The sequence below is a fragment of the Balearica regulorum genome, chromosome 9, assembly GCF_011004875.1.
Source record: "Balearica regulorum gibbericeps isolate bBalReg1 chromosome 9, bBalReg1.pri, whole genome shotgun sequence".
In the NCBI taxonomy this organism is placed as follows: Eukaryota; Metazoa; Chordata; class Aves; order Gruiformes; family Gruidae; genus Balearica; species Balearica regulorum.
The window spans coordinates 5,197,165-5,210,433 of NC_046192.1; the positions used below are offsets into that span (position 1 = coordinate 5,197,165).

The 13,269-nt window shown below is 43.4% G+C and overlaps 1 long non-coding RNA gene across 3 annotated transcripts in view; it reads right to left on the reverse strand.

Annotated features, from left to right (window-relative positions):
- Positions 1–13,269, reverse strand: part of LOC142602987 (uncharacterized) — an 87,986-nt gene that overhangs the window by 2,109 nt on the left and 72,608 nt on the right. For all 3 annotated transcript variants that reach the window (XR_012836856.1, XR_012836858.1, XR_012836857.1), the window contains exons 3-4: positions 7,233–7,334; positions 5,378–5,498 (exon numbers count right to left, since the gene is read on the reverse strand). This is a non-coding gene — a long non-coding RNA (uncharacterized LOC142602987). The remainder of the gene's footprint in view (positions 1–5,377; positions 5,499–7,232; positions 7,335–13,269) is intronic.

Genomic DNA, 13,269 nt, shown 5'->3' on the forward strand with positions numbered 1-13,269 from the left:
GCCAGCAAGACAGTCAGAGGAAGACAGAAAATCCATCCTGCTGTGGAGATCACCTCTTGACAGTCCCGACAAAAAGTGCTGCCCACTGAAAAGCTGATCCAAGCATTATGAAGAAGCAAGAATGATGAAGAAGAGCCAAATCAGCTGGCACAAGTGAGGAAAGCTACCCTTTAAAAAAGAAGTGAACAGAGGCTATGTACAACCTCAACTTTCACAGGGATGTCTTCTGTTTCTCTAGCACTTTCCCAAAGTTTCGCAATGCAGTGGACATGCCTCTCTTTTTTGATATTGATGCAAATCAAGAATTGTACAGGCAGCAATGCAATTACAGCCACCAGACCTCCAGCTGGTTCCAAAATGGACCCATCCTGCGTTATGGCAACCTGGAGTCTGACAGCAAGACGAGAGCAGCAAAAGCCTCAGATAACCTTATCAAATTGCGTTGTATGCCACATAAAAAGAATAGAGCATTCCTACTTGAATTCAGTGGTGTTTCTACCTTTTTCACTCTGCATCAAGTACAGAGCTCGCACAGAATGGGGACTGGGGAGGGAAAGGAGATGGACAAACCCTAAGCGGGCTACAACTTCTTCCCTCTCACCCATGTCATATAACAAAACCCTCGGCACCTTTCCCTTAGCCAGCTTTATGCTACTTCTGAGTCTTTGGAAATATCAGAAAATCTGGCACCTTTAGATGAAAAATCTTCATCAAAGTAGGAGTATCTCAGTACCTTTTCTGCCCATTTCTTTTAATCTCTGCTATATGTGTCTCCTACAGGATTCATGAAAGCTCTCCCCCTGCTCCCTGCCCCCCAACTCTGGCTGGTGTTCAGCAGAAGCTGGACGTGTTTTGCTGAATCAAATCTAATTAAGTTATTCAGAGGATTTACTAGATTACACCTTGCTATCTACAGCTGCTTACTTCTTCACTGGATCTTCCTTCATTAGAAATCAGACAGCTCCTCCTCCCCTCTGCGCACATTCCCCCGTAAAGCTTTTCTGACATGCGCAGGAAGCGCGTGTCTGGCTGTTTTGGTCACCAAGAATATCAGATCAGTACCTCTGAATTGCTGGGACGTCTATGGACAACTGACAAATCCAGCTTGATCTCAGTTGACTTCGTAAGAAGCCATTTGCCTTACAGAAAGGCTAAGACTTGTTGGCATTTATGTGTCCAGATTAATTAATCAAAAATATTGCTCAATAGATGTACAGAGTTGGGGATCCTTCCCAGGTCTTGAGGGAGCCAGATTCATCCCAGAGCAAGGATGATCACAATTCTGGCTGCTGAGGAAAAGAGGAAGGGGGCTGCACGAGGACAAGTGCAGCAGCGTACGCCAAGGCTCAGCCGACCTGCTGCCCGACCCTTTGGTGGAACAGACCAGTTCCCTTTAAACACAATGCTTAAATCCCCCGTGTGTGGCTAGTACTCTGCAGAGGGAGATTACGAACAACTGAATAATTTCAGGCAGAGAATCTGGCTAACGCAGGTAATTGCCACTCTATGCTCTATTTTGAATTGAACAACCCAATTTGACAGCAGCGACTTAAAGGAATGTATTGCTTTAATGACCTCTTACAAATGACTCCACCCTGCAGGACTGTACTTGTATTACATGAGTCAGAGATTTCCCAGTAGAAAGAAGTCTTAAAGGCCAAAAAATAAATAAATGCCATCAACTCATTAGAGAAACTGCTGCTAATTGGGTCTGCCCCAGGAAGTACATTTCATCCTTTCTGGACACAACTTTCCATAAAGCTTTTCCCACTCCCAGCTCCCCAAAACATATGCGACAGTGAACAAAGAATATGGACATGGCACTGAATCTGTTTTACGTTTGATAAGCAGAGCTTAGCTCAATAGTATGAAATGGCTCAAAATTGGCCCCACAATTACTAGTTAGACATGTGTCATTCCAGCATGCCACTACAGTGATATGTAGAAGATTTCTCCCACTTCCTGCAAAAGTTGCAACTGGACAACTTCCTCTTATCATTCAAGAGATTATATCCAGAAGTTGACTGGTTTTGAAAAGGATTTTTCAAGCATAAATCTTGCCTCATTCTCACTGTCATCAGTCTCTGGGCATGGGCTTAAGAAAAATGCCGGCAGGAACATGGTGTGTTCCTATGAACGCCAGCTCAGCAGCGCGTTCCCGAGCATTGGTCCGAGGGACGTAGAAGTGGGACAGGCATCCCAGAGACTTCGGCGAGAAAAAAAACTTACAGACATGAAGAAAGAAACGTGTGGAGTCACAATACAGGCATCTGGCAATGCCAATGGAACTTCTCAGCTGACACTTTATCTTCAGCTGTTGCTACATTAAACACTACAGACTAAAGCACTTAGATGAATTAATACAATTACCTTGCATTCTGCTCAAGTGTTTATTTTTTCCCCTCATCCAGTTAGGTACAACATAACCTGTTTTTCAAGAGAAACCGACTATGAGGAAACCACTGACAGCATCGTCCTGAGAAGCCCTGAACGCCTTCAGTTGTGAGCAGAGGCTCTCACACCCCAGGCTTTGTCTGTGCTAGAGGAAATGCCCCGTGCTGAGCAGGCGGCAGCCAGAGGTGCAGGTGGCAGCCAGAGGTGCAGGTAAAATAGGCTTAAGCATGAGCTAGCTGGCAGGCCGGCTTACAACAAACGTTCAGCAGCCTGCCACACACACACGGGAGAAAACCTGACTTTGAGTTTGGAAATGCATCCTTCCTCTGCCTTTTTCTCCATGTTGTTAGTAAGGTAATTAGTAGGTGACACACATTTTTTGATGTGTGCCAGCTTCACTTCTGATGTAACCGTACACACGAGTAGAGTTACAGCTGCAATGGATTTGGGCCAGTGTGTTTTTCATTTTAAGATCTATGCATTTTGCACCACGAAGACAGTGTATGAATCCACTATGGCTACATAACCTTAAAGGTGCTCAAAGACCAAGCCCTCACAAGATAGCGTGGTGCTAGTAAAGGTAGACCAGTTCATCCTGGCTGAGCATTCAGCACACCCTTATAATCCAACACCCTCGTGTAATGTTAGTCTCTCTGGGTATTCTTGCTTTGGTCAGGACCACATAAACATCCAGTGTTGGATTTTTCAAGATGCCACACAACGCAAACCTATCTTCTTAAGATTAAAAATAGAGCTCTTAATCTGATTTCATCTCCTCAACCTGCTAGAAACCAGAGAGCATGAATACAAGGAGATGCAGAGACACTGGGTGTTAGAAATGATAGAACTCACCAGGACACACACTTACTAAAAGGTTTTCTGTTTGTGGGTTGGTTTGTTTTTACAGTGCTACTTTTGAGCGTAGCCTTGAAAATAAATTGTTTGTAATAGCTATGTATTTTTACATCACAGATATAGTTTTGCCTTAGGCAGGACTTTCCTTCTGAGGCTAAAGGAGCACAGCTTAGTTCCTTTGCCTCTATTGTAGCAGATACCAGGGACATTGCTTTTTAAAGCATTTTAAATAGAAGTTGCTGGACTGGGGGACCCTGGATCACACTTTCAAATCTTCCTTGCTGCCTTACAAAAGCTAAGCAGTTAGGTGCAATGACTCACTCACACTGACATTTTTGGGAGAGAATGATGCCTTTTATAATAACATTGATATCCCCCCATTGATGTCTCAACACTGGCTAATTTAGAAAAGAAACATGTAGTGCAAGGTTGAAAGGTCACAGGCCAGCCAAAGAACTCATGAGATCATGGGACCATGAAAGAGGCTCCGGCTTTAAAATAAAATAGCCTTTTTTCTTTTTGTTTCTTTTTTTAAGGAACAGACAAACTTTTCTGAAAGGCCAGGAATTTAATCTGAACTCTTCTTTCACATACTGTACAAATAAAAACTACGCTGCAGAACTACTTGGGGGGGGGTTCAGTAGAGTTTATCTCCAAAGGTCACTTTAATCTATATTGAGTCGAGAAAGAGAGGGAGAAGGAAGGACACACATTTACTTTTAGAAAGCTGCCAGCCCTCTTTAAGCTCTGATGTTACCATTGTCAAGCCAACACCCTTCTTAGATTATTCTCCCCGCAGTTTGCAATGCCTCTGCAGTCTAGTGAGTGTGAAATTAAATTATGAAGTATTGGATTATTTGTGGCTGTTGTGTTCTGCTCTATCCACACTGTTTTCCTTTTCCCAGTCCCCCAATTTTTCCCTGTCAGAGCTAAAGAAAAAAAATAAAAAAACCAAAACCAACTTGTGGAGCTAAACTACAACAGCTTACAGTATAATAAATTTACTTCCACGGTGTTCTGTAGGCTGATATTTGCACCCTCAAGAGATTTTAACACAGATTCGGGTTTGAGAATAAAATCAGGGCCAGATTTTCTGGTTTTGAGTCCTTTCAGTGACTGTTAGCCCACAAAGTATTATTCTTTCCCCCAAAAGAGGACTCCACTAGTTTCTTCCCAATATCAGGTGCGTATAAAAATAATTACAGTCTGATGGAGACTATGTTTCAGATTCCAAATGAAACAGAACATCCTCTCCTTTATAAAGGAACCTGAAAATGTTAACATTGGGTTTAGAAATGGATTTGCAAAAACACAAGAAGCCTAATGTACTGTGCTCCCTCTTCCCTCCAGTGCAGCAGCAGCTAACAAATATTATTTGTTGATGCAATATATATAAACCATATATCTTTAGTATGAAAGTTTGTTATTAAACCAAAGCAATTAGGTACCGAGTGCCTTCATAACTATAGCTGCCCAAACTGAAAAAGACGAAGTGGTTTCCTAATGGAACATGCAATTGATAAGCGAAGAAATTATTCTTTCATAGCTCATGTCTTGGGAATTTAAGAAAATAAAGACTAGCTCCTACTATGAAGCACTGTACTTTAGCCTTGCTGTCCTCCCAGATTTTCATAGTAAAATGCTTCATTTCTGTGCTTTCTTGGCTCTCGTTTTTGTCACATTAACAAGGTTTATAAACCCAAAGGTAACCAAGTATAAGGCACCTGTAAAGATTACTGACCATTGAGAAGAATTTACTTTTGGGGCATATTCAAAACCACTGTTAGAAACTGTCTGCATTTGTCTAACCAAGTGAGGACCCGTACTGGATCCCAGTGGATCCAGAGAGTTCTCTGCTTAGAAAGAGACTGATCCAGTGTCAGAGGAGAGCGCTCTTTGCAATCTCTGCCTGCCTGTCCTTCCTACGTCCAGCCTAATGGAAAGAGGAGACTCTCCTCACTCTTCTGACATACAAACACACATTCACCTCAATTAAGAAGCTCATAAAGTACTTGCCTGTAAAAAATAGTAACCTGCCTTCCAGTGTGATGTCCTGTTGCAGGTTAACCCTAGCAGGCAGCTAAGCACCACACTGCTACAAAACCAGATCACAACCATAAGTACTCACTCGTTTTCCAGGGAGAATGCTGTAATCCATCTCTTTGAAAGTCAGAAGAAAGTTCAGGGCTCTTTTAGCGTGTCCTTCTCACTGTGGCCCCCCATATTTCGGGGTTATTTCAGTTAGTTACCTGCATGAAGAGTTTTGCAAAAAAATTAACCAGAAACCATTACAGTCCGTGCAGCATCCATTATGAAAATAATTCTAAAAGATCTCCGTTTTCACTCCTGTGGCCCTCCACTATGCGGATGAGTGTGCTGATGACCCTGCATTGAGGTCCTCATGCATGCTATGGGCTCTTTTAGGGAGTCTGTGTCACTAACATCTATGTTACTAGCATCAGCCTGATAGCTCAAGTTCAATTACAAAAGCTAGTATCAGAATTTAGAGTTGTTCAGTTAACAGCTGCTGTTGCTCCCATGTCCTCGAGGTAGACAAAAGTTGACCCATCTATGGCTGCCGTTGGCTTGATGGGTCACAAGATGAAAACACCGTGCAGTGTGTCCACAATAGCCTTCTTGGGTATCAAAGCACAGCAGCGTCCATAAGTCCTTATAAATTATACCAGTATACTATCTAACCTTCGTATGTAGGCTTAGACAATTTCCTTCCTCCTCCCATTGCTCATTTTCCACAACTCACAAATGTCTGTTTCACACAAACAAGAAAAATGAGCTGGCAAACACCTTGCCCATAACTCAATTTTAAGGCAGAAAAATACAATTTTCCCCAAATCTTTCCTTCCTAATGTTTTGTGAAATGAACTGTTCAAAACTGTCTGTTGAGAAGGAGCTGAAAATCCTTCCCTCCCAAAAGTGGCATAATAAATGTACACTTCACTCTTCAAGAGATGCAGCGTAGCCCACCAGAGAAAGTTCTCTTTTTTCTCCATTTATGGGTTTTGATTAAGCGTTCTGTTCATATGGATTTGGAAGTTTTGATGTCATCCTTTTAACTGTTGCTTTTGTATATGAAAAGCAAAATTGGACATAGCCAAATACAGAGAAAAACTGCAAAATTATTTTTGTTAGCTCAGTAGGGATGGCTGGAATCTCTTTTCTCAGACAATCTCTCCTTAACATCAATGGGAATTTTACACAGCTATTAAGCGCAGATATCACCCGAGGCTGGAGAGATCCTGAGGCACAGACTGCTGGAAGCTCAGAGGGTGTCAGTGCAGAAGCACCGCTATATGCTTTTCCCTATAAACCCGCTAGCGGCCATTGTCAGAGACAGCCTTTGGCCTGACCCATTCTCCTGCGGGCTTTACAGAGTCTCAATTTACTAATCTGGTCACCTGAAACCCGTTAAAGTTACAGTTACATACACAACAGCATTAGAACTCGGGTGACTCCCAGTGAGGCTCCTTGTGCACTTCGGTCCCTCAGCAGCAGCGCATCGGTTTCCCAAGAGCAAGCAGCCCCAGGGAGCCCGCACGCGTGGGGCACGGTGCTGAGGACAGACTCCTGCCTCTTTGTCCTGTCCTGTGGCGTGCGAGGAGCACGTCTGCGCAAACCCTTCAGTAACACTCTATGTTAATCTTTGTCTTCTCCCATACTCCATGAATCTTCCTTCTTTCCCTGCCTGCTGGTTTGGTTCTTTACTCAGCTAGAGGGGCAGCTGTTAGGATGCTCTTTCTCCTGTTTAGGCAGATTGCTTTGCCTTTCTAATGCTCCTCCTGATCCTGCCAGTCCAGGGAGCGTGAGGCTCAGAAGAGGAACTGAACTCACGTTTTCCTAAGAGCAATCCCAAAAACTGAGGTGGATGAGCTTTCACTTGCCTTATTTTGTATTCACTCAGCAGTGACCCACAGCCACGAAGAGGTTTTGTTTGTGTGCAATAATCAAGCAAGTCAGGAACTCACCTCAGAACCTGCTATGCGGGATTGCTTGCAGCCGTAGCTCTGGCTCAATGAGTCATCAATTCATTTGATTGATAGGGTTGATAGAAGGTCTTAAGGACCCTCCTGATCATCAAAACCAAAAGAAAATAAATCCAGATACGACGGTGCCCTATATCTTTCTAAAGCTTCTCTTAGTAGGGAACTAAGCTCATCTACTTCTAATTTCATATAATGAGAAAGTACGGACTTACCTTAGTAAGAACATGGCAAATATTAATTAAGTACTAGAAAGTAAAAAGAATTACAATAGCTACCAGGAAGGATAAGTCTGAGAGTTTGGGGTTTAGACTGTATGAGGCTGAAAAAATGATAATAACCAGAAAGCAAGGAAATTAAAAGCAGTACTTGTTAATTAGAGAGCACTGAAAGCAGCAGGATAATGAGAAATGTCCACTTTTCACATGTGGCAACGGAGACAACTCCTTCCTAGAATTAAATCTCTGGTCTTTCTGTGCATGGTCCTGTTAGAGTGGGATGCTAACAACATCATTATGTTAGACCACTTAGTTTATCATATGCAAGCATAGGATTGTGCCTTAATGTACTGTGGGTTCTCCCCTAAATCATGTGATATTTGCAAACCAGTGGTTTTAAGCTGACCTCACGGGGCTGGAATACCCATTTGTAAGAAACTCTCAGAGAAAAAGTTACAATTCTATCATTATTGTTCCTCCATCGGCAGGATTTCCGTGGGGACACCTGACTGACTGTATCTGTGGCTTCCTTTCCAGCTGGGCTAAAGCAGTTAACAGCAACTGAAGATCTGCATCACGCTTCTGGTTTCAGGCAGAAACTTATTTTATTAGGACAGAGACAAACAAACTATAAATAAAACCGCATAAGGGCTTTACAAATCAGTGTTTTAAAAACTTAACTTTTCATCAATCTATCTGCTGCTCTGCTCTCTGCGATGCCACTTTATCTCAGCAGAGACACAGGCTGCCTGTGTTCTTTTAACCTCAGCAGGCTGTCACTGGTCTTTGATATAGCAGCTGTCTCATAGCTACCACTAGATTTCAATTAAACTAGGCTATATTTAGGGTGAAAATAGGGCTATTTTAAACTGCCATACCTGCCAACTTTTATTCACTCTCAGCAGCAGTTATTTTATTTGATGTTCCTGTTTTTAAGCTATGCCATCCATAAAATTAAAAAGATACCAGAAACTGTGATGTATTTTACATTCCCATCACCAAAAATCTATCATTAAAAGTAGCACTTCTCCAGAGAAGAACATGCTTAAAGATGATAAATAATAAAATGCTCTCTGTTCAGCCAGAGTGGCTAGCACAGACTTGCCACGGTGGGGCAATACAAATGATTCTCTGGTGCCAAGGAGAATTAAACTCAATGCATTTTTCACTGATTGCAGGGGTCTATTGCTAACCACGTTAGTGCTTCCGCGGAAAGAAATGGCACGTGGGATGTCAATGTAACGCTTCGGTGTTGTCCAACACAATGAGACAGATTATGTGATCTGGGTCTTAGAGACAGATTATGTGATCTGGGGTAAAATAGTTACTTCTCTTTGTGTTTTCACAAGTTATCCTTTCCTCCTTCTCTATCCATATTGCATTGTTCACATTTCACCAGCAGATCATGCATGAAAGTCTCATTAACAGATGGACTGCAACCCCCATTCCCCATCGTTATGGTGGGGCGCGCCCTCCAAAATACTGTAACGCTCAACCCGCGGTCAGCATGGTTCGCTAGCTGTCACACAGTTCTGTGATATGCACGCACATAGGCAAACGCCTGCATGCACACACACACTATGATGCTAACGTTGCGTTAAGAGTGCATCTCTCTTCTAAAGCGTGAGAACCACCCGTATTTTTAGATAATGCAATTACCTGCGTGAAACTGATGGTGCACATTTTTACACAAACAAGAAAGAAAATCTTGAGTCATCTGAAATTTAATAGGCTATGAACATAGCTAAAGCCAAAGATAACTGTCTCATGCAAGAAGCCTGCTCGTAAACAGTCTATAATTACACTTGCTGCCTTTTGGTTGAAGGCATGGACTTTATTAAGTGCAAGAGCTGTTTTTCTGTGAGAAAGCCTATTGGCGAGTGAATTAAAACAAGCATGATCACATCCTGACATGCATAAAATGCTGATTGTCTCACTTGCCTTATGTGCCAAGTGCTTGCTCTTGCAAGGTATTTGGAGCTGTCAACGCCAGCTGAACTCAGCGAGACAGAGAGGTGCTCAGCACATCTTAAAAACCCCTTGGCATTGGGAGCAGGCCTCAGATACACTCTGTGTTTGCCAATAAAATGTACCACGGGAACAATGGCAATTACAGAACAACTATTCGTGCAAGCATTACTGGAACTCCATACCATCCTCCAGAGAAAGGACACTGGCAAGACGGAGGGGGGTTGCAAGAGAGCTACAGCTGTGGCTCAGAGACTGCAAACCTACCTGACACCGAGCGAGTAAATATAGTGTACAGGTTTGGCTCATTACGTGCAAAATACAACATGAAAATGACACCATTGAAAGCATCATATGGAAACACTCAAAAATAAGAATGCCAGAATGGTTACACCTATAACCTCTGCAATAGGTTCTGCCATAGCCTTTAGGTCTGTATGTTGGGGTGTATTCATCGCCTGCTTCAGCTGGGGCATGAAATGGACAATGCACATACATCGGGGAGTTATTAAACATTTTGGTTTAACCTTGCTCTTCTCAGCAAGGCCCCAAACACTGCCTTGTTTGTTGTCCTTTAGCCAAGCCCAGCTTTGAAGGCGGAACAATTAATTTTTTTTTTATTTATTTTTTTTTTTAAATGGCAAGATGGTATCAGAGCACTTCAAAACATCACAAATTTATTTCCACAACAAAGATACACATTTGCAAATGCTTGTCAAGGTTGCTTTTTTTTTTTTTTTTTTAACCATTAAAACAAAAAAAAACCCCAACCCAAAATACGTGCTTCCCTCTGCTTATTCTTGTATATGACAGTCCCGGTTTTCAGCTGGGATAGAGTTCATTTTCACAAGAAGCTGGTCGGGGACACAGCCAGGAGGGCTGACCCAAACTAGCCAAAGGGACATTCCATACCATATGACGTCATGGTCAGTATATAAGGTGAGGAGTTGGCTGGGGAAGAAGGATCACTGCTCGGGGATGGGCTGGGCATCAGGTTCTGGGCAGTGAGCACATTGCATTGTGTATCACCCGCTTTGTATATTCTTTCATTAGTATTGTTGTTATTTTCCTCTTCCTTTGCTGTCCCAGTAAACTGACCTTATCCCGAACCATGAGTTTTACCTTTTTCTTCCAATTCTCCTCCCCATCCCACCTCGGGGGGGAGGAATGAGTGAGTGGCCACGTGGTGCTCAGCTGCCGGCTGGGGCTAAACAACAGCAATGACGGAATCATTTTGGCTGAAAGTTTTTTTTAAAAAAAAAGCCATAAAGCCATAAGCAGTCATTTAGCTTGGAAAATAACTCTGGGAAAATCAACTTAACTGGTTCCAGTTTGGCAAAATGATAAGGAACTGGGAAGAAAAGAATCCTACAGTGAGAGGCATCAGGCAACCATTATGTATCCCCAAGACTGTTAAAGAGTGGGTATCGTGCTAAGTGTGTACGTGGGGAGGGAATTTCTCAAAGCAGCCATCTTCACTACCTGGGAGAGAAAGGCGCAACAAAAACCTTTGAATGGGAGCAATTCAGATGAGGCAAGATACTTCTTTTTTTAACCACCAGGGAAGCAGATATGAGAGCAGCCCATTCAGGGATGTGTTACAATTTCCATTTCTTAAAGTCTTAAAATCCCTAGCAGCCATACATCTAAAAATACATTGGTTCTAACAGATGCTGGGAGATCAATGCCAGAATCTTCCAGCACAGTGGCCAGAGCTGTGTAGGATGGTGGGCTACAGAATCCCTTCTGCCCCCAGGTGCTACTCTTTCCACAGAGAACACACTCAATAACCACCACTGTCTTGTCAAGTAGGCACTGGATGACATTTTTTTTCTGAAACATATGGCTACTGCTTTCTGAGTAGTCAGAGGGCTTCTAACTTCCCCCCCTCCCTTTTAATATATACACCAAACCTCTCCTTTTAGTAGGAGCGATGCTGTAACGGCAACTGATGCACACAAGAACTGGGTGCAGCAGCAGATTGCCTCCCAAGGTTTCAGAACAGTTGTAGTGAGTATGAGGTTAGTCTGTGCTTAAATAACGTATTCAAAACTCACTCCCTGTTCCCCAAAATTTTGTCCATGTCTCTAGAATCAGAGACAGACACACAGCAGTTATTATGCAAAACCTCACGGCTTCACACAGCTCCTGCTCTAGTATTAACCAGCGCAGCTGACTGAAAATTTGTAATCTGTTTCTCAGTTCTATTACCATCATTTCCGCCTCTCCCTGCTTCCTTCTGCTGCAGTTTGAGACCATCCTGATCTTTCAGCCTCTTCAAATCTTCACTTATTTGTGAATACCCAAATATTCACACATTCTTCACCTTCTTCTATAACTTAAAACCATTGCTGATGTCTCAGAGCTCGTGCAGTTTGTAACTGCATGCCTAATACACCTTTAATTCTTTGTTGGTTGCTCAGTGCTCTGGAGCTCCAAGGCCTTCGTATTTTTTCTGCCACTCCTTCTCAATTTATTCCACCTCTGATCCCTGTGTGCTGGTTGCCAATTTTCCCCGTACTCCTTATTGTGAAGCTGACAAGGAGCACAGCAAAACTGACACAGCGAGGCACAGAGATCCTGCGGGAACGGCTGAAAATTGACAAGTGATGGCGGAACAAGTGGCAGTGGCCAGGTTTTGACCCTGAGATCTGATTTCACATTTAATGTTCCTTGAGATGATGGAGGAATAAACAGGTATTTTGGTTTTACGCCTTTTTGTGATCTCTGTTATAGATATATGACTAGTTTAGTCCCGTTGCTTGGAGGAATCTCAGTTTCTGTTACAGATATATGACTACTTTAATTCCATTGCTTGGAGGAATCTCAGTTTTGCTGGGATTATTTGATAGATCCTAGGCTTGCTCCTATTTCCTAGCCAGAGTAACAGATATCTGAGGGGTGGGACTTTGAGGAAGGCTGGTGGGCCTGAGAGAATCCGACTTGATGTGATGGTAATGAGGGACCAGGCAGAGACAGTGGCAGATCAGTTCCGCTGGCTCGTTGGAGGCTCATGAGTGTGCTGGGAACAGTTTGAGGCTCTGGCTCCGAGCCCCAGCGCCTGCCCCATCGGCACGCTGGGCTGTCAGAGGGACCGGGCTCGGGTCTCGTTGGGGCAGCTCCCTCAGCGCAGAGGAATCCGACTCTAGAGACAGCTCAGGGCCCAGGCTCCTGGTGCTCTACCTGCCTGGGGACACCTGGACAAATGCAGAGAAGACCTATATTTGTCACTGTATATAAATAGCAGCAACCCACTGTAAGCACTGTCTTTGTTCTTCCCTACCCCAGCCCAACACACACCACTTCCACAGCAGTCTGACCTTAAATCTCAATTCACTCCCAAATCCCAAGGGAGAGGAAACTCTGTGAGGACTCTAAGAGGTGGGTCATGAAATTAGCATTTTTGTGTCATTAGCTTTTGAAATCAGCAGTTACAGCACAAGGGACTTGGCCCAGTGACGTACCTACATATGCACAGCATGCTTCTACTAAACCCATTTGAGCACTGTATGGTCTTCTGGCCAGAACCCATAACATTAATCTCTGCTGTGTCCTAAATCCAAAAATCTGATTTTACACCCACTGTTCTAGGAGATGCTGCATGCATAAAGGGATATGTCATTCATTCTCGCTCCTTTTGCAGATGGAGCCCCTTCGGGTTCCACTCCAGTGCTGCAGGAGCCACAGGCAAGTTTGGAGATGATGTGAGGACCGAGGGGACAGCAGAAGCCCAAGAGCACTGGTGGGGGTAAGGATGGATAAGCAGCAAGACAAAATGAACACAGAAGGCAACAGCAGTAGTTTTGGGGTGAGGAAGGTGAATGGGGGTGCTGCCT